This window comes from Thalassophryne amazonica, chromosome 12 (assembly GCF_902500255.1).
Source record: "Thalassophryne amazonica chromosome 12, fThaAma1.1, whole genome shotgun sequence".
Classification (NCBI taxonomy): domain Eukaryota; kingdom Metazoa; phylum Chordata; class Actinopteri; order Batrachoidiformes; family Batrachoididae; genus Thalassophryne; species Thalassophryne amazonica.
In genome coordinates, this window is record NC_047114.1 from 26,307,279 (window position 1) to 26,333,217 (window position 25,939).

General features: G+C 41.6%; 1 protein-coding gene across 5 annotated transcripts in view; it reads right to left on the bottom strand.

The window, feature by feature from the left end:
- Positions 1-25,939, bottom strand: part of LOC117522635 (NACHT, LRR and PYD domains-containing protein 3-like) — a 173,336-nt gene that overhangs the window by 59,536 nt on the left and 87,861 nt on the right. The gene's annotated exons all lie outside the window — the stretch shown is intronic.

Sequence of the window (25,939 nt, forward strand, 5' to 3'; positions counted from 1 at the left end):
AGGACGTGATCAAAACACAATGTGCAAATTCCATTTGCAGTTTGCTCCACAACATAACAGTCTGTTTCCATGTGTGTTTGTGGAAATAAAGCCTGATGGTGTGTGTGGTTTTCTTTCAGGACCTGGGAGAGGATCCTCAGGATGTTGCCAGACTCTGAGGTCTGTGCCGGTCTGAGCTGGATGAACCGACCCGAAATGAGAAGATCTCCAAGTTTTTGGCTGCTCACGAGCACCACCAGACATTCCAGCAACGCTGAGAAAAGATGAAAAAGCTGAAAAGTGATTTCAGAATCATCAAGGACCACAATGGCCAGAGTGTGTCAGACCGTAAGGGCTGGAAATGGTTCAACCACAGGATCGCCATTTACAGAAATGAAGGAATGAATGTACACAAAGAAATTAAGTTGACCAGAAAAAAACTAAAAAAAATTCTGTGATTTAATGAAATCACAGTAAATGTAAGAATCACTTTGTTTTAATTAGCATTTCTCTGACTGTACCAACTTCTTCTGACTTGGCTTCTATTTTTATTCATTAAAAAGTACAATGTCAGAGCAAACTGTAACGACATAAGAATTTTTTTTTCAAAACAGAAAACATTAACGTTTTCTAAAACCAAACATTTCACGTAAATACTCGGAAATTAAACATATTTATTTACCACATGAACAACAGTCAAAACAGAACATTTGCAAAATATATTATTGTGACTGGTGAGACGTTTTCTTGTAGTATTTCGGGCTGAACACAACCAGCGTAAAAACCATCAACGTCCTTCACTCTTTGAAGTATGATGATGGTGATGATGAACAGCTGCCTCCTCAAAAACAGGAAGAGCATCAGTGGAAGATTTAAAAATATCAGTTTTAAACCTGCTCAGACTCGTCAACACCTCACTGGAAGAAGTGCAGGGAGACCAGACGAGTTCATCCAGTTTTCCAGGACGTGATCAGAACACATTGCGTAAATTCCTTTTCAGCTTCACTGTCAAACTGTGCAGTTTGTTACACAACATCACAGTCTGAACAGTCTGCTTCTGTGTGTGTTTGTGGAAATAAAGCCTGATGGTGTGTGTGTGGTTTTCCTTCAGGATCTGGGAGAGGATCCTCAGGATGCTGCCAGACTCTGAGGTCTGTGCCCGTCTGCTGCCAACGTGCTGCTCCACAGCAGACAGTGAAGACTATCTAACACATCAATCCAGCTTGTGCATATACTTTCATGAATGTTAAAGCCGGTGCGAGCACGTCATGATGACACTCATGTGATCATCACCTGGTGTGAATGAGAACTCCTCCCTTTAAGGTGGAGCTTCCAGAGCACTAGCACACTGACCTGTCTGAGTCTGATGCTCTGTTCCGTGTTCTCATATGTACCACTTTTTTTCTACTCAGTGTCAATGTGGAGATCAAAGGTCATTTTAAAGGCCATTTCTGTTTTTGACTTTGTTGTTAAGAGTCAAAGACACAGTGTTATTTTTGTGGATATTTTTAACACTCAAATATGCTGCAGCTATCTTCTGCAGCTTTTAGGGTCGAGAATCTTCACAGATAAAGGGGAGAAGACCACACAGTTCTGAAAGAATCATTTCTCTCAGGTAGCACAGTTAGAGAGATGGGACACGCCCACTGAGACTGTCTGCACTCTTTCAGACACCCCCAAACATTCTGTTGCAGACAGATGGGCAGTCTTTTCCTCTCTGACAGGAGAGACTATTTTTATTTATTTTATTTCATTTATATATTGCCATAGTCCCTGACTGTCTCTCACTTACTCTCACACACGGGTGTTTCAGAGCTGTGAAACACTAACAAATACTGTAGTAAAGTCAGGAAGCATATTATTATTATTTTTTTTTTTATGATTGCTTAATCATGCTTTTGAAAATAGGGCTCGAAATTTCAAAACACTACACAATTAGCACAACCACCCCCACAATATGCAGAACACCTCAGATCCTGTGCAAAATGAAACACTCTTGTAAAAACTATATATCCATTTATATAAACCATATCATGTTATCATATGAAACACATTTCATAAGGCTCAATTCTGTTTGAACCAGTTACACACTGCTGTTTAACTTAAAACACCTTGAGCAATTCTACCTCTCAGTGATTAGATTACTGTCAGCGAAGTACACAGATAAAGTACAAATGTACACAACATGGTCAATTCACCAAACACTATTGAAGACTATTGAAAATATGATTTATTTCTCTTCATATAACCAAAATGAGTCAACATAGACAATCACAAGGAAACATGTAACACTGTAAGACCAGAAAATAGACAAGTAAAAATACTGTACTACCAGTACAGGTTAAAAAATGTAAAGTAAAAGAAGAAAACAAGAAGAAGTATGAATTAAAATAAATTAAATATGACACATCTCTTCACCTGCTGGATCTGACCAGAGAATTTCATCAACATCGCAGGCAACGTTCTCATTGGCAAGACAACGTGGGAAGAACAGTCTTGAATGACGGCTCCGTCCTTGCACAGTTGCGGGTTCGATTTGGTCATAAGCCTCTTCCATGGCATGAATGAGGGGCACCTGAGCCTAAGATCATAAACCTTCCACTGCCGTGTCGAGAAAAAACTCTTTGATGGGGTTTAGAAATGGAGAATATGGTGGAAACTACAGTACTGTAAACTGTGGATGGTGCTGAAGCCAGTTCTGCACCAGAGCAGAGCCGCGGAATGACACATTGTCCCAGATGTGTTGCATCTGGTGCATTGAGTTAATTACAGTGACAAGGTTGTGCAATCGGTCCAAAAATGTGAGAATTGTATTTGTATATTGGCATAATGGTGGAGGAGCCCATTCTGTAAAATGGCAGCACAAAGGGTGATGTTACCCCCCACGTTGCCGTGGGACATTAATTATTGCCCTGTGGCCAGTGATATTTCTGTCTCTTCTTCGTGCTTTACTGAGGTTGAACCCTGCCTCAGCTATGTATGGATTCATGCTCTGAAATACAATGAAAGACAAGATTGTGTAGTTCAGCATAGGTCTAGTATACAGTAAATTTACATGCACAAATGGTTATATGTGCAGTCTGTAACATTACAATGCTAAAGTGAACAATACATGCCTCCACATACTGCAGCTATTTGGTCCTCTCTGTTTCACCTGATCTTTGTCTTTTCAGGATGCATGCTCGTGTTGTCAGAGAGCCCTGATGGACATTTTTGAAAATATCACTGTTACCAGTAATGTTGGCTTGAAGTTCTCTGAGCCTGATGACATTAGTGGTCAAAACCATGTTTATGATCTCTCTCTCTCTCTCTCTCTCTCTCTCTCTCTCTCTCTCTCTCTCTCTCTCTCTCTCTCTCTCTCTCTCTCTCTCTCTCTCTCTCTCTCTTGTTCTGGTGTGAATATGGCTCCCCTTCCTCTTTATGATTCTTGACCCTCAAACCTCTATAGAAAAAAAAAACATGTAAGCTACTGTAAAATGACACAGGAAGGGCTATCAAAAGTGCTGATATGGTGCATATAACACAGTAAGTAGCTGAGTACTGTAATTGTTGACATTTTTTTTTTGACCCATTTTCTTGTCGAAATGTGCTTGTGACAGATGTCACTGTAAATCTGCTAAGATTTGCCTGAACTCTTAGTCCAGCCTCCCTCAGCGTCAATCCATGGTTGATGACGTGATCAGCTAGTGTTGCATGAATTTCATTTGACAAATTTGGTTTGCTTCTTCTTTGAGGATATTCTCCTCCTGTTTCAGGTCTTCCTCTTCCTTGACCTCCTGCTCATCCTCCATGGATTCCCCCCTCATCTTCACTCTTCTTCCTCTGACTTCTTCTATTTTGGTTTAAAGCAGGTGACATCACCTGCTGCATTTTTGTAGTGCTCAAACCTGATCTGTGTGTCTACAATAAAACAATCAGGTGTTTGCACACCTGATGTGTGTGTTTAATCATCTGACTCATGGGTGTGGTGATTTGTCAGTCAGTGCTTTGGAACTGCAAGAAAGAGACATCATGATATACTTCTGTGTATGCAAGTGTGTTTAGTGTTTCACAAATCACTGTGTGTATTGTTCTGCAAAAAATGTGAAGCTGACTTTGTGTTTATAGATGTTAAAATCTGGTCCAGCGTTTTGCTCCTTGAGTGTAAGGTGTTGGTCATTATGTAATTATGTTGTTTTTAGTGTTTATGCAGTCATTAAAAAAAACTGTAAAAGAGACTCAGGAGCTCACAGGACCACAGGAGGATTTCATGTTGATGATGCTGAGAAGGACGTCCTCATGCACCTGGACACAGACACTGTGATCAACAGAGCAATACAGAAGACTGAGCTGTTGACTAAACTGTTCATCTAATAAGGGAAGTCAATTTCAGAGGTGCAGTATTATTATTATTATTATTATTATTATTATTATCAAACCATCTCTGATTGAATATACTGTGATGTGACTCAATCATTATGTCCCATGCTCTCTCTCTCTCTTTCTCAGACTTTAATTTGTTTGAGGTGTTGTTCTCCCTCTTTGGTGTTTATAGGCCAGGCAGCATTTTTTGATCCAGTGAGTATTAAAATAAACAATGTCAAAGACTTTTCTTCTTTGGGGGGTGATCCCATTTATTGGAACATGGTGAATATTTACAAAACAGTAAACACCTGTTGCTTAAAACCATGTCAACAGAACCTAAATACTGCACCTTTGTGGCCACAGTGACCCATTTACAGAATACTAAAAATCTCTCTGTTCCCCTCCTGTTTATGAAAACTATGTTTAAAACAGGCAGTTCATCAAGGGTCAGTCAGCATTTTATTTCACTCTGTGAGTGTTGTTGTGAGTTAGTATATTAAGTACTGGGTTGTTCATTTACAATTTATAATCCCTTAAATAATGGTTTCTGTCTTTCACAGGCTGAGGAGAGCTTTACATTTGTTCCGTCCAGTGTGTTCTTTGAGGGACTTAACTGTTGTCTTCCTTGCTGTCAGTGTCCTGATGTGTTTCAGCCGCATGCTCCTTGTAACAGAAATACACTTACTTTCCTCTTTTCTTGGCTATCTATTTTTTAATCAGGACATGGCAAATAAAAAGAAAAAAGCAAATACTTAAAAAGTTTCAAATGCCTTGCCATACGAGTAACCCAGGTCACTCTGAGGATGGCTAACGTGCAAGTAGTTTTCAGTGCTTGAAATTTTTTTGACAGTGTGTTTCCAGTGGTGGGCACAGTTCTGCTAATCTGCTAACCCTGAATTATCAAAGATAATATTTTAATTATCGGATTATCTTATCAGATAATTTTGAAAACCATCAGCAGACCAGTTATCTTCCGATAAATTTTGGTCCGATAATTTTTAGACTGTTAACATCTTTTTTCAGACGTGGTTGTTAAATGTCACTGACAGCATATGTCCCCAATTCTATGTAATATGTAGTTCTGCGTTTTCTGTTGAAGTATAGAGTTATGCAACTGTGAGGCGCTATAGTGCCACGCTTCTTTTTCTTCTTTTCTTTTTCTGAGAGCTGCGGTTACACCGTGAGAATGATGAGTGTATCTCGCCAATAAATATGCCAGGCTCGGCTGAAAGTGGTTTCTCTCTCCATCGCCTTTTTCACCCGAATGCATCGTGCTGCAAGGAAAAATAACACAACAGGTTATGGGCCCAGGAGCTGTTCGGGAGAAAATTTGCAGGTTTTCAGTTGTGAAGTAACAACGCGGACAGCATGCTAACGGACTGCTAGCCTAGCAAGAGGAGCAAGCTAGCATCAAGGATCAACGAGGGACAAGTAGGTTGCCTCGACTGGCGTTCGACGGAGATGAGAGTAAATATGAGCTCTGGGAGACAAAAATGTTGGGACACTTCCATTTGTTGGGACTGAAAGACATGGTCCTGGGAGAACCGTTGACCGAAGTAGAAAGTGCAGCAGACAGAAAGAAAAATGCTGATGCATACGTTGAGATGATCCTACTTTTAGATGACAAAAGCCGCTCATTGATTATGAGAGACGCGCCCAATGATAGAAGAAAGGCTCTCAAAATATTAAGAGAGTTTTATGCTTGGAAGGGGAAACCCGGGATAATTAACCTGTACACAATGCTTACATCACTTCAGAAGGCGAACAATGAAAGTGTCATGGACTATGTCATCAGAGCAGAAGCTGCCATTACAGCACTGCGGAATGCAGGTGAGACGTTGGGAGACGGTCTACTTGTGGCTATGGTCTTGAAAGGACTGCCTGAGAGTTACAAGCCATTTGCCATACACGTGGCACATACAGATGATAATATCACATTTACAGAATTTAAGACTAAGTTGCGAAGTTTTGAGGAAACAGAAAAAATAAGTGCGGCTGAGTCAAGAGACAGTGTAATGAAGAATCACAAGAGAACTGGGCGGCGATGCGCCCAAACAAACGCACTTGACCGGTGCAGAGACGACACAGAGATGGTGTGCTTTAAATGTGGCACCAAGGGTCATCGAGCGAAAGAATGTCGACAAACGACATGGTGTAGTCGTTGCCGAAGCGTCACACACAAAGACTCCATGTGTAGGCGTAAAGACAAGGACAGGAAGGATAAACTGGATGGAGCATGTAAAGTCACACACGGAGATGATGGAGCTGACTTCGCATTCAGGATAAGAGACGGCAACACCGGCACCCAGCAACAGCAGGTGAGTGGCATCCAGGAGAGAGGGCTGATGGTGGATACGGGAGCCACCTCTCACATCATCATCGACACAACAAAGTTTAAAAACTTTGACAGCACCTTCAGACCAGAAAGGCACAGCGTCGAGTTGGCAGATGGGACCCGATGCAGCGGGTCCTCAGAAAAGGGGGACTGCTGAGGTTTCCCTAATCAACAACAGAGGACAGCGACACAAGGCGACGCTGAAAGACGCTTTGTACATACCGTCATACCCTCAGAACATCTTCTCAGTGAAGGTGGCAACAGCAAATGGAGCCACAGTTCAAAGAAGAGAAAGGTGCACTGATAACCAGAAATGGTACCAGATTTGACATACATGTACATGGTAAACTATATTACTTGCATACTGAGGGTGAGTCTGAGGATAATTGCAATGCATGTCATGACATACAGACATGACACGAAAAGTGACACCGTTCAAGCTACGGAAAAATTCCTACCAGATGTGTCCCCTTACGGGAAAGTGAAATATCTCAGGTCCAACAACGGAACAGAGTATACATGCATTGATGATTTTCAAACACTGATGAGGAAAAATCAAATCAGACATGAGATGTCAGCTCCATATTCCCCTCACCAGAACGGGACTGCAGAACGGGGCTGGTGTACCCTTTTTCAGATGGGTCGGTGCATGCTAGTTGAAAGCAAACTGCCAAAATATTTGTGGCATTATGCAGTACAAACAGCAGCAGTTGTACGTAACAAATGCTTTAACAGGCATACAGGACAGACTCCTTACCAAATGCTGACAGGTAAAAAGGCTAATTTATCAAAAATGCAAAAGTTTGGGTCAGTATGCTACACTTACAAACAGGAAAACAGAAAACTGGATTCCAGGTGTGACCAGGGGCGTTTTGTGGGATATGATAAGAACAGCCCAGCATACTTGGTATATCATCCAGATACAAACAGGGTGTTAAAACACAGACTGGTGAAGTTTGTGACCAGGACAGCTGCAGAAAAGGAGACACAGACAGATAAGACTTACCAAAATGACAACTATGACAACACAAGACAATCTATGTCTAGGGAGACCACACAGGAGGTTAATAGGAGCACAGAAAATGCTCAGGAGCCAAGTGGACAGAGGAGAAATGTTCACAGTGTTAGTTCAACTTCTGTTATGAGGCCTGCTGATCATACCCAAACACAACAGAGTGTGACAAGTGATGAACCTGAGAGCAGGAGGTATCCATCTAGAGAAAGAAGGAAACCAATTTACTTAAATGACTTTGTATGTGATAACAGTGACAGTGATGGGGCTCATACCACAGTAGACTACTGCTACAGGGCTGTATGCGGTGTTCCACAGACCTATGAGGAGGCTATGATGTCAGCTAACTCTAAAGAGTGGAGAAAAGCCATGGATGAGGAGGTCCAATCACTAAATGACAACAAAACATTTACTGTGACAACCCTGCCACCAGGCATGAAAACAGTGGGGGGTAAATGGGTTTACTCTATCAAGAGTGATGTAGATGGAAAAGACAAGTATAAAGCACGATTTGTGGCCAAGGGTCACAGTCAAGTCATGGGAATAGATTATGGGGAAACATTTTCACTCACTGCAAACCTAACGAGTGTTAGGGTGATGTTGCAAAAAGCGGCACAGGAGGGGCTACTCCTGCATCAGATGGATGTGAAAACAGCGTATTTGCACGCCCCCATAGATTATGAAATATACATCAACACACCAGCAGGTTATGAGGAGATGGATGACCGCGTAGTGTATAAACTTGAAAAATCACTCTATGGTCTCAAACAGTCCGGGCGGATGCACGATTGTTTAACTAAGAATGGGTTCACGCAAAACTCAGCTGACCACTGTGTTTATGCTAAAGAGTCAAATGACGAGAAGGTGGTCATAATCATATGGGTAGATGACTTGATTATGGCAGCAAGCCATGAGAAGATTTTGAGAGAGGTGAAAGAGGTGCTTACAGGAAAGTTTAAAATGAAAGATCTAGGCAGACTCAAGTATTTCCTGGGTATCGATTTCAACCAATCCGATGGATGTGTAACAATGTCACAGGAAAAATACATTAACAAGGTGTTACAGTGTTTTAAGATGGAAAACTGCTGAACCAGAGAAACACCATGCGATCAGAAGCTTGAATATACTGAGGATGGAGCAAAAATGAGTGATGTCAGAATGTACAGGGAGGCTGTTGGAAGCCTCATATACTTATCCACTTGTACCAGGCCAGACTTAAGCTTTGTGGTCAGCAGGTTGTCACAGTATTTTGCTGAGCCTACAGAGGAGCAGTGGGTTACTGTGAAACACGTACTAAGGTACCTCAAAGGCACTTCTGACAAAGGTTTGTGCTTCAGAAGGAACAACAGTGATAAGCTTGGTATACAGGCCTACAGTGATGCTGACTGGGCGTCTGATGTCAGCGACAGGCGCAGTACCACAGGATACTGTGTAAGTCTCAGTAAAAACAGTTCACTAGTTTCATGGAAAACTAGGAAACAGCCTATGGTTGCACTCTCCACCTGTGACGCCGAGTACATAGCCTTTGCTTCAACCATACAAGAGTGTCTGTACTTGGAGAACTTGATTGAGGGTATAGATAACACACAACCTATTGTGCATGAGGATAATCAATCAATCAATCAATTTAATTTATATAGCGCCAAATCACAACAAACAGTTGCCCCAAGGCGCTTTGTATTGTAAGGCAAGGCCATACAATAATTACATAAAAACCCCAACGGTCAAAACGACCCCCTGTGAGCAAGCACTTGGCGACAGTGGGAAGGAAAAACTCCCTTTTAACAGGAAGAAACCTCCAGCAGAAGCAGGCTCAGGGAGGGGCAGTCTTCTGCTGGGACTGGTTGGGGCTGAGGGAGAGAACCAGGAAAAAGACATGCTGTGGAGGGGAGCAGAGATCAATCACTAATGATTAAATGCAGAGTGGTGCATACAGAGCAAAAAGAGAAAGAAACACTCAGTGCATGATGGGAACCCCCCAGCAGTCTAAGTCTATAGCAGCATAACTAAGGGATGGTTCAGGGTCACCTGATCCAGCCCTAACTATAAGATTTAGCAAAAAGGAAAGTTTTAAGCCTAATCTTAAAAGTAGAGAGGGTGTCTGTCTCCCTGATCTGAATTGGGAGCTGGTTCCACAGGAGAGGAGCCTGAAAGCTGAAGGCTCTGCCTCCCATTCTACTCTTACAAACCCTAGGAACTACAAGTAAGCCTGCAGTCTGAGAGCGAAGCGCTCTATTGGGGTGATATGGTAGCATTTTGAATTAACTGAAGGCTTTTCAGGGAACTTTTAGGACAACCTGATAATAATGAATTACAATAGTCCAGCCTAGAGGAAATAAATGCATGAATTAGTTTTTCAGCATCACTCTGAGACAAGACCTTTCTAATTTTAGAGATATTGCGTAAATGCAAAAAAGCAGTCCTACATATTTGTTTAATATGCGCTTTGAATGACATATCCTGATCAAAAATGACTCCAAGATTTCTCACAGTATTACTAGAGGTCAGGGTAATGCCATCCAGAGTAAGGATCTGGTTAGACACCATGTTTCTAAGATTTGTGGGGCCAAGTACAATAACTTCAGTTTTATCTGAGTTTAAAAGCAGGAAATTAGAGGTCATCCATGTCTTTATGTCTGTAAGACAATCCTGCAGTTTAGCTAATTGGTGTGTGTCCTCTGGCTTCATGGATAGATAAAGCTGGGTATAATCTGCGTAACAATGAAAATTTAAGCAATGCCGTCTAATAATACTGCCTAAGGGAAGCATGTATAAAGTGAATAAAATTGGTCCTAGCACAGAACCTTGTGGAACTCCATAATTAACCTTAGTCTGTGAAAAAGATTCCCCATTTACATGAACAAATTGTAATCTATTAGATAAATATGATTCAAACCACCGCAGTGCAGTGCCTTTAATACCTATGGCATTCTCTAATCTCTGTAATAAAATTTTATGGTCAACAGTATCAAAAGCAGCACTGAGGTCTAACAGAACAAGCACAGAGATGAGTCCACTGTCTGAGGCCATAAGAAGATCATTTGTAACCTTCACTAATGCTGTTTCTGTACTATGATGAATTCTAAAACCTGACTGAAACTCTTCAAATAGACCATTCCTCTGCAGATGATCAGTTAGCTGTTTTACAACTACCCTTTCAAGAATTTTTGAGAGAAAAGGAAGGTTGGAAATTGGCCTATAATTAGCTAAGATAGCTGGGTCAAGTGATGGCTTTTTAAGTAATGGTTTAATTACTGCCACCTTAAAAGCCTGTGGTACATAGCCAACTAATAAAGATAGACTGATCATATTTAAGATCGAAGCATTAAATAATGGTAGGGCTTCCTTGAGCAGCCTGGTAGGAATGGGGTCTAATAGACATGTTGATGGTTTGGATGAAGTAACTAATGAAAATAACTCAGACAGAACAATCGGAGAGAAAGAGTCTAACCAAATACCGGCATCACTGAAAGCAGCCAAAGATAACGATACGTCTTTGGGATGGTTATGAGTATTTTTTTCTCTAATAGTTAAAATGTTATTAGCAAAGAAAGTCATGAAGTCATTACTAGTTAAAGTTAAAGGAATACTCAGCTCAATAGAGCTCTGACTCTTTGTCAGCCTGGCTACAGTGCTGAAAGGAAACCTGGGGTTGTTCTTATTTTCTTCAATTAGTGATGAGTAGTAAGATGTCCTAGCTTTACGGAGGGCTTTTTTTTATAGAGCAACAGACTCTTTTTCCAGGCTAAGTGAAGATCTTCTAAATTAGTGAGACGCCATTTCCTCTCCAACTTACGGGGTATCTGCTTTAAGCTGCGAGTTTGTGAGTTATACCACGGAGTCAGGCACTTCTGATTTAAAGCTCTCTTTTTCAGAGGAGCTACAGCATCCACAGTTGTCTTCAATGAGGATGTAAAACTACTGACGAGATACTCTATCTCACTTACAGAGTTTAGGTAGCTACTCTGCACTGTGTTGGTATATGGCATTAGAGAACATAAAGAAGGAATCATATCCTTAAACCTAGTTACAGCGCTTTCTGAAAGACCTCTAGTGTAATGAAACTTATTCCCCACTGCTTGGTAGTCCATCAGAGTAAATGTAAATGTTATTAAGAAATGATCAGACAGAAGGGAGTTTTCAGGGAATACTGTTAAGTCTTCAATTTCCATACCATAAGTCAGAACAAGATCTAAGATATGATTAAAGTGGTGGGTGGACTCATTTACATTTTGAGCAAAGCCAATTGAATCTAATAATAGATTAAATGCAGTGTTGAGGCTGTCATTCTCAGCATCTGTGTGGATGTTAAAATCGCCCACTATAATTATCTTATCTATATTATCAATGAAACCATTTTGCTGTTCTCACTGTTGTAAAATATTTTGATGAAAGAGAAATGTGAGCATTCACACACACACACACACACACACACACACACAGTGTGAGGATAAACCATTTCACTGTTCGGTTCATGAAAAACTTGGATCAAAGAACACTTACAATGTTATCAAAACAGAAATGAAAATGAAACCATGCTATTCTCATTGCTGCCTCAAGTCCTCCCTGCACCCTCTCTCCCTCCTGCTCCTAATCTCCCTCCCATCTTTACCTCATCTCCCTACATTCTCTCTCCCTGCAGTCCCTCCTTCACCTCATCTCCGTCCTGTCCCTCCTTCACCTCCTTTCCACCTTTTCCCTTCTGCACCTTGTCTGCATCCTTCACTTCACTTCCATCCAGTTGCTACTTCAATTTCTTTCCCTCCTTCACCTCACCTTCCTCCAGTCACTCCTTCACTCCTCTAGGCCAGTCCCTCCTTCAACCTCCTCTCCCTCCTGTCCCTCCTGCACTTGCTCTCCCTCCAGTCCCTCCTTCACATCCTCTCCTTCATGCTCCTCAACTCCTTCCAATTTCTCTTTCACCTCCTCTCCCTCCAGTCCCTCCTTCACATGCTCTCCCTCCTGCTTCTCACGTCCTTCCAGTCTCTCCTTCAACTCATCTCCATCCAGTCTCTACTTCACCTCCTCTCCCTCCTTCACCCCCTCTCCCTCCTTCACCCCCTCTCCCTCCTCCCCCTCCAGTCCCTCCTTCACCTGCCCTCCCTCCTTCAACTCCTGTCCCTCCTTCACCTTTTCTCCCTCAAGTCCCTCCTGCAGCTTATCTCGGTCCAGTCTCTCCTACACCTCCTCTCTCTCCAGTCACCCCTTAACTTCCTCTTCTCTAGAAATGAATGAAAAAGAACCATTTGCAAAAGACAAAAGCACCAGAGAGTTGCTGCAGTTTAAACAGCACAGAGAGAAAACACGATGACAATTGTAAATTAACATCCCACCAAAATATATATTTTTTTATGCTTTTCATCTGGCATTTTTACATGAACCTGATCAGAGTGTCTCAAATGCATTTCTCCTGTTATTAATGTACTGATTACCCATAATGCACTGGAGACAGCATGTCCACACTAAAACCTTCAGAATTTTATTTTGACTTCATAAAACGTCAGACGTGACATTAATTTAAAAAACTTATCCAAAATTACTTTGGTTAAAATGTTAACCATAAGTTAAAACTGTATGCCTCTGGATAACTTGAGTGATATTGCCAGTGAGTCAGTATGGGGTCAAAAGAAATTATCCCTTTTTTTGTAACCAGTTCTTCTTTGTCTGAAGAGGATAGAGCAGTTTCTCCTGAAACTAGCTCTCCTCTGTTTGCAGAGGACAGAAATGTACATCTACTACAAAACAGTTAACAGGTAAGTACTCAAATCTTTGATATCAAACTTCATAAATGTTTGTAACTGTTAAGCTTTGTTTACCACTGTTGAGTTATTTTTCCTTGCAGCACGTTGCATTCGGGTGAAAAAGGCGATGGAGAGAGAAAACACTTTCAGCCGAGCCTGGCATATTTATTGGCGAGATACACTCATCATTCTCACGGTGTAACCGCAGCTCTCAGAAAAAGAAAAGAAGAAAAAGAAGCGTGGCACTACAGCACCTCACAGTGGCATAACTCTATACTTCCACAGTAGACGCAGAACTACATATTACATAGAATTGGGGACATATGCTGTCAGTGACATTTAACACCCCCACTTGTTCTTGTAATCAAAATAAGAGTAAATAACAGACAAAGACACAGAGTGAATGTGGACTCCCGTCTTACACATTTCAAACTCCAAACAGTAGCTTCAAACGTCTTCAGTTTGAACTTATTTACAGGTTGGGTCATTATATCAGCGAAAATATCCTCGGTAGGACAATAAACCAAGGTTACTCTTCCCTCACTTACAGTAGACCTGATAAAAAGGTACTTTATGTCTACATGCTTAGCTCTTTGTTGACAGGGTTTTTGGCAAGAGCAATTGTTCCCTGATTCCACTCTACTGGTGGTTGGCTCTCACTCCGGTATTGTATCACTTCCTGTTCCGGAGCACAGCGGTGTTTTGCTGTATCTGTTAGCTGTTTAATCTGCGCAGTTAGATTGATCTAGTTAACTAGATAACGATTTGTTTCACAGTGTAATCTTCACGTGCCTTAACTAAAGCACTCCCTCTGCTGAATCACCTCTAAATTATTTACACATTATTCACTTTGTGTGTTTTTAGGAATCCGCTAGCTTAGCGCAGCTATTAGCTCTTAGCCGGTTTAGCATGGCGGCTTCTCCTGTCTCTCCTGCACTTTTCTGCTCTGGGTGTGAAATGTTTAGTTATTCCTCGGCCTCCTTTAGCAGTAATGGTACTTGTAATAAGTGTAGCTTATTCATAGCTTTGGAGGCCAGGCTGGGCGAATTGGAGACTCGGCTCCGCACCGTGGAAAATTCTACAGCTAGCCAGGCCCCTGTAGTCAGTGCGGACCAAGGTAGCTTAGCCGCCGTTAGTTTCCCTCTGGCAGATCCCGAGCAGCCAGGAAAGCAGGCCGACTGGGTGACTGTGAGGAGGAAGGGTAGTCCTCAACAGAAGCCCCCTGTACACCGTCAACCCGTTCACATTTCTAACCATTTTTCCCCACTCGACGACACACCCGCCGAGGATCAAACTCTGGTTATTGGCGACTCTGCTTTGAGAAATGTGAAGTTAGCGACACCAGCAACCATAGTCAATTGTCTTCCGGGGGCCAGAGCAGGCGACATTGAAGGAAATTTGAAACTGCTGGCTAAGGCTAAGGCTAAATTTGGTAAGATTGTAATTCACGTCGGCAGTAATGACACCCGGTTACGCCAATCGGAGGTCACTAAAATTAACATTGAATCGGTGTGTAACTTTGCAAAAACAATGTCGGACTCTGTAGTTTTCTCTGGGCCCCTCCCCAATCGGACCGGGAGTGACATGTTTAGCCGCATGTTCTCCTTGAATTGCTGGCTGTCTGAGTGGTGTCCAAAAAATGAGGTGGGCTTCATAGATAATTGGCAAAGCTTCTGGGGAAAACCTGGTCTTGTTAGGAGAGACGGCATCCATCCCACTTTGGATGGAGCAGCTCTCATTTCTAGAAATCTGGCCAATTTTCTTAAATCCTCCAAACCGTGACTATCCAGGGTTGGGACCAGGAAGCAGAGTTGTAGTCTTACACACCTCTCTGCAGCTTCTCTCCCCCTGCCATCCCCTCATTACCCCATCACCGTAGAGACGGTGCCTGCTCCCAGACCACCAATAACCAGCAAAAATCTATTTAAGCATAAAAATTCAAAAAGAAAAAATAATATAGCACCTTCAACTGCACCACAGACTAAAACAGTTAAATGTGGTCTATTAAACATTAGGTCTCTCTCTTCTAAGTCCCTGTTAGTAAATGATATAATAATTGATCAACATATTGATTTATTCTGTCTTACAGAAACCTGGTTACAGCAGGATGAATATGTTAGTTTAAATGAGTCAACTCCCCCGAGTCACACTAACTGCCAGAATGCTCGTAGCACGGACCGAGGCGGAGGATTAGCAGCAATCTTCCATTCCAGCTTATTAATTAATCAAAAACCCAGACAGAGCTTTAATTCATTTGAAAGCTTGACTCTTAGTCTTGTCCATCCAAATTGGAAGTCCCAAAACCCAGTTTTATTTGTTATTATCTATCGTCCACCTGGTTGTTACTGTGAGTTTCTCTGTGAATTTTCAGACCTTTTGTCTGACTTAGTGCTTAGCTCAGATAAGATAATTATAGTGGGCGATTTTAACATCCACACAGATGCTGAGAATGACAGCCTCAACACTGCATTTAATCTATTATTAGATTCAATTGGCTTTGCTCAAAATGTAAATGAGTCCACCCACCACTTTAATCATATCTTAGATCTTGTTCTGACTTATGGTATGGAAATTGAAGACTTAACAGTATTCCCTGAAAACTCCCTTCTGTCTGATCATTTCTTAATAACATTTACATTTACTCTGATGGACTACCCAGCAGTGGGGAATAAGTTTCATTACACTAGAAGTCTTTCAGAAAGCGCTGTAACTAGGTTTAAGGATATGATTCCTTCTTTATGTTCTCTAATGCCATATACCAACACAGTGCAGCGTAGCTACCTAAACTCTGTAAGTGAGATAGAGTATCTCGTCAATAGTTTTACATCCTCATTGAAGACAACTTTGGATGCTGTAGCTCCTCTGAAAAAGAGAGCTTTAAATCAGAAGTGCCTGACTCCGTGGTATAACTCACAAACTCGCAGCTTAAAGCAGATACCCCGTAAGTTGGAGAGGAAATGGCGTCTCACTAATTTAGAAGATCTTCACTTAGCCTGGAAAAAGAGTCTGTTGCTCTATAAAAAAAAGCCCTCCGTAAAGCTAGGACATCTTACTACTCATCACTAATTGAAGAAAATAAGAACAACCCCAGGTTTCCTTTCAGCACTGTAGCCAGGCTGACAAAGAGTCAGAGCTCTATTGAGCTGAGTATTCCTTTAACTTTAACTAGTAATGACTTCATGACTTTCTTTGCTAATAACATTTTAACTATTAGAGAAAAAAATACTCATAACCATCCCAAAGACGTATCGTTATCTTTGGCTGCTTTCAGTGATGCCGGTATTTGGTTAGACTCTTTCTCTCCGATTGTTCTGTCTGAGTTATTTTCATTAGTTACTTCATCCAAACCATCAACATGTCTATTAGACCCCATTCCTACCAGGCTGCTCAAGGAAGCCCTACCATTATTTAATGCTTCGATCTTAAATATGATCAGTCTATCTTTATTAGTTGGCTATGTACCACAGGCTTTTAAGGTGGCAGTAATTAAACCATTACTTAAAAAGCCATCACTTGACCCAGCTATCTTAGCTAATTATAGGCCAATTTCCAACCTTCCTTTTCTCTCAAAAATTCTTGAAAGGGTAGTTGTAAAACAGCTAACTGATCATCTGCAGAGGAATGGTCTATTTGAAGAGTTTCAGTCAGGTTTTAGAATTCATCATAGTACAGAAACAGCATTAGTGAAGGTTACAAATGATCTTCTTATGGCCTCAGACAGTGGACTCATCTCTGTGCTTGTTCTGTTAGACCTCAGTGCTGCTTTTGATACTGTTGACCATAAAATTTTATTACAGAGATTAGAGCATGCCATAGGTATTAAAGGCACTGCACTGCGGTGGTTTGAATCATATTTATCTAATAGATTACAATTTGTTCATGTAAATGGGGAATCTTTTTCACAGACTAAGGTTAATTATGGAGTTCCACAAGGTTCTGTGCTAGGACCAATTTTATTCACTTTATACATGCTTCCCTTAGGCAGTATTATTAGACGGCATTGCTTAAATTTTCATTGTTACGCAGATTATACCCAGCTTTATCTATCCATGAAGCCAGAGGACACACACCAATTAGCTAAACTGCAGGATTGTCTTACAGACATAAAGACATGGATGACCTCTAATTTCCTGCTTTTAAACTCAGATAAAACTGAAGTTATTGTACTTGGCCCCACAAATCTTAGAAACATGGTGTCTAACCAGATCCTTACTCTGGATGGCATTACCCTGACCTCTAGTAATACTGTGAGAAATCTTGGAGTCATTTTTGATCAGGATATGTCATTCAAAGCGCATATTAAACAAATATGTAGGACTGCTTTTTTGCATTTACGCAATATCTCTAAAATTAGAAAGGTCTTGTCTCAGAGTGATGCTGAAAAACTAATTCATGCATTTATTTCCTCTAGGCTGGACTATTGTAATTCATTATTATCAGGTTGTCCTAAAAGTTCCCTGAAAAGCCTTCAGTTAATTCAAAATGCTACCATATCACCCCAATAGAGCGCTTCGCTCTCAGACTGCAGGCTTACTTGTAGTTCCTAGGGTTTGTAAGAGTAGAATGGGAGGCAGAGCCTTCAGCTTTCAGGCTCCTCTCCTGTGGAACCAGCTCCCAATTCAGATCAGGGAGACAGACACCCTCTCTACTTTTAAGATTAGGCTTAAAACTTTCCTTTTTGCTAAAGCTTATAGTTAGGGCTGGATCAGGTGACCCTGAACCATCCCTTAGTTATGCTGCTATAGACTTAGACTGCTGGGGGGTTCCCATCATGCACTGAGTGTTTCTTTCTCTTTTTGCTCTGTATGCACCACTCTGCATTTAATCATTAGTGATTGATCTCTGCTCCCCTCCACAGCATGTCTTTTTCCTGGTTCTCTCCCTCAGCCCCAACCAGTCCCAGCAGAAGACTGCCCCTCCCTGAGCCTGCTTCTGCTGGAGGTTTCTTCCTGTTAAAAGGGAGTTTTTCCTTCTCACTGTTGCCAAGTGCTTGCTCACAGGGGGTCGTTTTGACCGTTGGGGTTTTTATGTAATTATTGTATGGCCTTGCCTTACAATACAAAGCGCCTTGGGGCAACTGTTTGTTGTGATTTGGCGCTATATAAATTAAATTGATTGATTGATTGATTATCCTCATGCACAATAGGTTGTGTGTTATCTATACCCTCAATCAAGTTCTCCAAGTACAGACATTCTTGTATGGTTGAAGCAAAGGCTATGTACTCGGCGTCACAGGTGGAGAGTGCAACCATAGGCTGTTTCCTAGTTTTCCATGAAACTAGTGAACTGTTTTTACTGAGACTTACACAGTATCCTGTGGTACTGCGCCTGTCGCTGACATCAGACGCCCAGTCAGCATCACTGTAGGCCTGTATACCAAGCTTATCACTGTTGTTCCTTCTGAAGCACAAACCTTTGTCAGAAGTGCCTTTGAGGTACCTTAGTACGTGTTTCACAGTAACCCACTGCTCCTCTGTAGGCTCAGCAAAATACTGTGACAACCTGCTGACCACAAAGCTTAAGTCTGGCCTGGTACAAGTGGATAAGTATATGAGGCTTCCAACAGCCTCCCTGTACATTCTGACATCACTCATTTTTGCTCCATCCTCAGTATATTCAAGCTTCTGATCGCATGGTGTTTCTCTGGTTCAGCAGTTTTCCATCTTAAAACACTGTAACACCTTGTTAATGTATTTTTCCTGTGACATTGTTACACATCCATCGGATTGGTTGAAATCGATACCCAGGAAATACTTGAGTCTGCCTAGATCTTTCATTTTAAACTTTCCTGTAAGCACCTCTTTCACCTCTCTCAAAATCTTCTCATGGCTTGCTGCCATAATCAAGTCATCTACCCATATGATTATGACCACCTTCTCGTCATTTGACTCTTTAGCATAAACACAGTGGTCAGCTGAGTTTTGCGTGAACCCATTCTTAGTTAAACAATCGTGCATCCGCCCGGACTGTTTGAGACCATAGAGTGATTTTTCAAGTTTATACACTACGCGGTCATCCATCTCCTCATAACCTGCTGGTGTGTTGATGTATATTTCATAATCTATGGGGGCGTGCAAATACGCTGTTTTCACATCCATCTGATGCAGGAGTAGCCCCTCCTGTGCCGCTTTTTGCAACATCACCCTAACACTCGTTAGGTTTGCAGTGAGTGAAAATGTTTCCCCATAATCTATTCCCATGACTTGACTGTGACCCTTGGCCACAAATCGTGCTTTATACTTGTCTTTTCCATCTACATCACTCTTGATAGAGTAAACCCATTTACCCCCCACTGTTTTCATGCCTGGTGGCAGGGTTGTCACAGTAAATGTTTTGTTGTCATTTAGTGATTGGACCTCCTCATCCATGGCTTTTCTCCACTCTTTAGAGTTAGCTGACATCATAGCCTCCTCATAGGTCTGTGGAACACCGCATACAGCCCTGTAGCAGTAGTCTACTGTGGTATGAGCCCCATCACTGTCACTGTTATCACATACAAAGTCATTTAAGTAAATTGGTTTCCTTCTTTCTCTAGATGGATACCTCCTGCTCTCAGGTTCATCACTTGTCACACTCTGTTGTGTTTGGGTATGATCAGCAGGCCTCATAACAGAAGTTGAACTAACACTGTGAACATTTCTCCTCTGTCCACTTGGCTCCTGAGCATTTTCTGTGCTCCTATTAACCTCCTGTGTGGTCTCCCTAGACATAGATTGTCTTGTGTTGTCATAGTTGTCATTTTGGTAAGTCTTATCTGTCTGTGTCTCCTTTTCTGCAGCTGTCCTGGTCACAAACTTCACCAGTCTGTGTTTTAACACCCTGTTTGTATCTGGATGATATACCAAGTATGCTGGGCTGTTCTTATCATATCCCACAAAACGCCCCTGGTCACACCTGGAATCCAGTTTTCTGTTTTCCTGTTTGTAAGTGTAGCATACTGACCCAAACTTTTGCATTTTTGATAAATTAGCCTTTTTACCTGTCAGCATTTGGTAAGGAGTCTGTCCTGTATGCCTGTTAAAGCATTTGTTACGTACAACTGCTGCTGTTTGTACTGCATAATGCCACAAATATTTTGGCAGTTTGCTTTCAACTAGCATGCACCGACCCATCTGAAAAAGGGTACACCAGCCCCGTTCTGCAGTCCCGTTCTGGTGAGGGGAATATGGAGCTGACATCTCATGTCTGATTTGATTTTTCCTCATCAGTGTTTGAAAATCATCAATGCATGTATACTCTGTTCCGTTGTTGGACCTGAGATATTTCACTTTCCCGTAAGGGGACACATCTGGTAGGAATTTTTCCGTAGCTTGAACGGTGTCACTTTTCGTGTCATGTCTGTATGTCATGACATGCATTGCAATTATCCTCAGACTCACCCTCAGTATGCAAGTAATATAGTTTACCATGTACATGTATGTCAAATCTGGTACCATTTCTGGTTATCAGTGCACCTTTCTCTTCTTTGAACTGTGGCTCCATTTGCTGTTGCCACCTTCACTGAGAAGATGTTCTGAGGGTATGACGGTATGTACAAAGCGTCTTTCAGCGTCGCCTTGTGTCGCTGTCCTCTGTTGTTGATTAGGGAAACCTCAGCAGTCCCCCTTTTCTGAGGACCCGCTGCATCGGGTCCCATCTGCCAACTCGACGCTGTGCCTTTCTGGTCTGAAGGTGCTGTCAAAGTTTTTAAACTTTGTTGTGTCGATGATGATGTGAGAGGTGGCTCCCGTATCCACCATCAGCCCTCTCTCCTGGATGCCACTCACCTGCTGTTGCTGGGTGCCGGTGTTGCCGTCTCTTATCCTGAATGCGAAGTCAGCTCCATCATCTCCGTGTGTGACTTTACATGCTCCATCCAGTTTATCCTTCCTGTCCTTGTCTTTACGCCTACACATGGAGTCTTTGTGTGTGACGCTTCGGCAACGACTACACCATGTCGTTTGTCGACATTCTTTCGCTCGATGACCCTTGGTGCCACATTTAAAGCACACCATCTCTGTGTCGTCTCTGCACCGGTCAAGTGCGTTTGTTTGGGCGCATCGCCAGCCCAGTTCTCTTGTGATTCTTCATTACACTGTCTCTTGACTCAGCCGCACTTATTTTTTCTGTTTCCTCAAAACTTCGCAACTTAGTCTTAAATTCTGTAAATGTGATATTATCATCTGTATGTGCCACGTGTATGGCAAATGGCTTGTAACTCTCAGGCAGTCCTTTCAAGACCATAGCCACAAGTAGACCGTCTCCCAACGTCTCACCTGCATTCCGCAGTGCTGTAATGGCAGCTTCTGCTCTGATGACATAGTCCATGACACTTTCATTGTTCGCCTTCTGAAGTGATGTAAGCATTGTGTACAGGTTAATTATCCCGGGTTTCCCCTTCCAAGCATAAAACTCTCTTAATATTTTGAGAGCCTTTCTTCTATCATTGGGCGCGTCTCTCATAATCAATGAGCGGCTTTTGTCATCTAAAAGTAGGATCATCTCAACGTATGCATCAGCATTTTTCTTTCTGTCTGCTGCACTTTCTACTTCGGTCAACGGTTCTCCCAGGACCATGTCTTTCAGTCCCAACAAATGGAAGTGTCCCAACATTTTTGTCTCCCAGAGCTCATATTTACTCTCATCTCCGTCGAACTCCAGTCGAGGCAACCTACTTGTCCCTCGTTGATCCTTGATGCTAGCTTGCTCCTCTTGCTAGGCTAGCAGTCCGTTAGCATGCTGTCCGCGTTGTTACTTCACAACTGAAAACCTGCAAATTTTCTCCCGAACAGCTCCTGGGCCCATAACCTGTTGTGTTATTTTTCCTTGCAGCACGATGCATTCGGGTGAAAAAGGCGATGGAGAGAGAAACCACTTTCAGCCGAGCCTGGCATATTTATTGGCGAGATACACTCATCATTCTCACGGTGTAACCGCAGCTCTCAGAAAAAGAAAAGAAGAAAAAGAAGCGTGGCACTATAGCGCCTCACAGTTGCATAACTCTATACTTCAACAGAAAACGCAGAACTACATATTACATAGAATTGGGGACATATGCTGTCAGTGACATTTAACAACCACGTCTGAAAAAAGATGTTAACAGTCTAAAAATTATCGGACCAAAATTTATCGGAAGATAACTGGTCTGCTGATGGTTTTCAAAATTATCTGATAAGATAATCCGATAATTAAAATATTATCTTTGATAATTCAGGGTTAGCAGATTAGCAGAACTGTGCCCACCACTGGAAACACACTGTCAAAAAAAATTTCAAGCACTGAAAACTACTTGCACGTTAGCCATCCTCAGAGTGACCTGGGTTACTCGTATGGCAAGGCATTTGAAACTTTTTAAGTATTTGCTTTTTTCTTTTTATTTGCCATGTCCTGATTAAAAAATAGATAGCCAAGAAAAGAGGAAAGTAAGTGTATTTCTGTTACAAGGAGCATGCGGCTGAAACACATCAGGACACTGACAGCAAGGAAGACAACAGTTAAGTCCCTCAAAGAACACACTGGACGGAACAAATGTAAAGCTCTCCTCAGCCTGTGAAAGACAGAAACCATTATTTAAGGGATTATAAATTGTAAATGAACAACCCAGTACTTAATATACTAACTCACAACAACACTCACAGAGTGAAATAAAATGCTGACTGACCCTTGATGAACTGCCTGTTTTAAACATAGTTTTCATAAACAGGAGGGGAACAGAGAGATTTTTAGTATTCTGTAAATGGGTCACTGTGGCCACAAAGGTGCAGTATTTAGGTTCTGTTGACATGGTTTTAAGCAACAGGTGTTTACTGTTTTGTAAATATTCACCATGTTCCAATAAATGGGATCACCCCCCAAAGAAGAAAAGTCTTTGACATTGTTTATTTTAATACTCACTGGATCAAAAAATGCTGCCTGGCCTATAAACACCAAAGAGGGAGAACAACACCTCAAACAAATTAAAGTCTGAGAAAGAGAGAGAGAGAGCATGGGACATAATGATTGAGTCACATCACAGTATATTCAATCAGAGATGGTTTGATAATAATAATAATAATAATAATAATAATAATAATAATACTGCACCTCTGAAATTGACTTCCCTTATTAGATGAACAGTTTAGTCAACAGCTCAGTCTTCTGTATTGCTCTGTTGATCACAGTGTCTGTGTCCAGGTGCATGAGGACGTCCTTCTCAGCATCATCAACATGAAATCCTCCTGTGGTCCTGTGAGCTCCTGAGTCTCTTTTACAGTTTTTTTAATGACTGCATAAACACTAAAAACAACATAATTACATAATGACCAACACCTTACACTCAAGGAGCAAAACGCTGGACCAGATTTTAACATCTATAAACACAAAGTCAGCTTCACATTTTTGCAGAACAATACACAAAGTGATTTGTGAAACACTAAACACACTTGCATACACAGAAGTATATCATGATGTCTCTTTCTTGCAGTTCCAAAGCACTGACTGACAAATCACCACACCCATGAGTCAGATGATTAAACACACACATCAGGTGTGCAAACACCTGATTGTTTTATTGTAGACACACAGATCAGGTTGAGCACTACAAAAATGCAGCAGGTGATGTCACCTGCTTTAAACCAAAATAGAAGAAGTCAGAGGAAGAAGAGTGAAGATGAGGGGGGAATCCATGGAGGATGAGCAGGAGGTCAAGGAAGAGGAAGACCTGAAACAGGAGGAGAATATCCTCAAAGAAGAAGCAAACCAAATTTGTCAAATGAAATTCATGCAACACTAGCTGATCACGTCATCAACCATGGATTGACGCTGAGGGAGGCTGGACTAAGAGTTCAGGCAAATCTTAGCAGATTTACAGTGACATCTGTCACAAGCACATTTCGACAAGAAAATGGGTCAAAAAAAAAATGTCAACAATTACAGTACTCAGCTACTTACTGTGTTATATGCACCATATCAGCACTTTTGATAGCCCTTCCTGTGTCATTTTACAGTAGCTTACATGTTTTTTTTTCTATAGAGGTTTGAGGGCCAAGAATCATAAAGAGGAAGGGGAGCCATATTCACACCAGAACAAGAGAGAGAGAGAGAGAGAGAGAGAGAGAGAGAGAGAGGAGAGAGAGAGAGAGAGAGAGAGAGAGAGATCATAACATGGTTTTGACCACTAATGTCATCAGGCTCAGAGAACTTCAAGCCAACATTACTGGTAACAGTGATATTTTCAAAATGTCCATCAGGGCTCTCTGACAACACGAGCATGCATCCTGAAAAGACAAAGATCAGGTGAAACAGAGAGGACCAAATAGCTGCAGTATGTGGAGGCATGTATTGTTCACTTTAGCATTGTAATGTTACAGACTGCACATATAACCATTTGTGCATGTAAATTTACTGTATACTAGACCTATGCTGAACTACACAATCTTGTCTTTCATTGTATTTCAGAGCATGAATCCATACATAGCTGAGGCAGGGTTCAACCTCAGTAAAGCACGAAGAAGAGACAGAAATATCACTGGCCACAGGGCAATAATTAATGTCCCACGGCAACGTGGGGGGTAACATCACCCTTTGTGCTGCCATTTCACAGAATGGGCTCCTCCACCATTATGCCAAAATACAAATACAATTCTCACATTTTTGGACCGATTGCACAACCTTGTCACTGTAATTAACTCAATGCACCAGATGCAACACATCTGGGACAATGTGTCATTCCGCAGCTCTGCTCTGGTGCAGAACTGGCTTCAGCACCATCCACAGTTTACAGTACTGTAGTTTCCACCATATTCTCCATTTCTAAACCCCATCAAAGAGTTTTTTCTCGACACGGCAGTGGAAGGTTTATGATCTTAGGCTCAGGTGCCCCTCATTCATGCCATGGAAGAGGCTTATGACCAAATCGAACCCGCCACTGTGCAAGGACGGAGCCGTCATTCAAGACTGTTCTTCCCACGTTGTCTTGCCAATGAGAACGTTGCCTGCGATGTTGATGAAATTCTCTGGTCAGATCCAGCAGGTGAAGAGATGTGTCATATTTAATTTATTTTAATTCATACTTCTTCTTGTTTTCTTCTTTTACTTTACATTTTTTAACCTGTACTGGTAGTACAGTATTTTTATTTGTCTATTTTCTGGTCTTACAGTGTTACATGTTTCCTTGTGATTGTCTATGTTGACTCATTTTGGTTATATGAAGAGAAATAAATCATATTTTCAATAGTCTTCAATAGTGTTTGGTGAATTGACCATGTTGTGTACATTTGTACTTTATCTGTGTACTTCGCTGACAGTAATCTAATCACTGAGAGGTAGAATTGCTCAAGGTGTTTTAAGTTAAACAGCAGTGTGTAACTGGTTCAACAGAATTGAGCCTTATGAAATGTTATTAAATGGATATGGTTTATATAAAGGATATATAGTTTTTACAAGAGTGTTCATTTGCACAGGATCTAGGTGTTCTGCATATGTGGGGGTGGTTGTGCTAATTGTGTAGTGTTTTGAAATTTCGAGCCCTATTTTCAAAATCATGATTAAGCAATCATAAAAAAATAATAA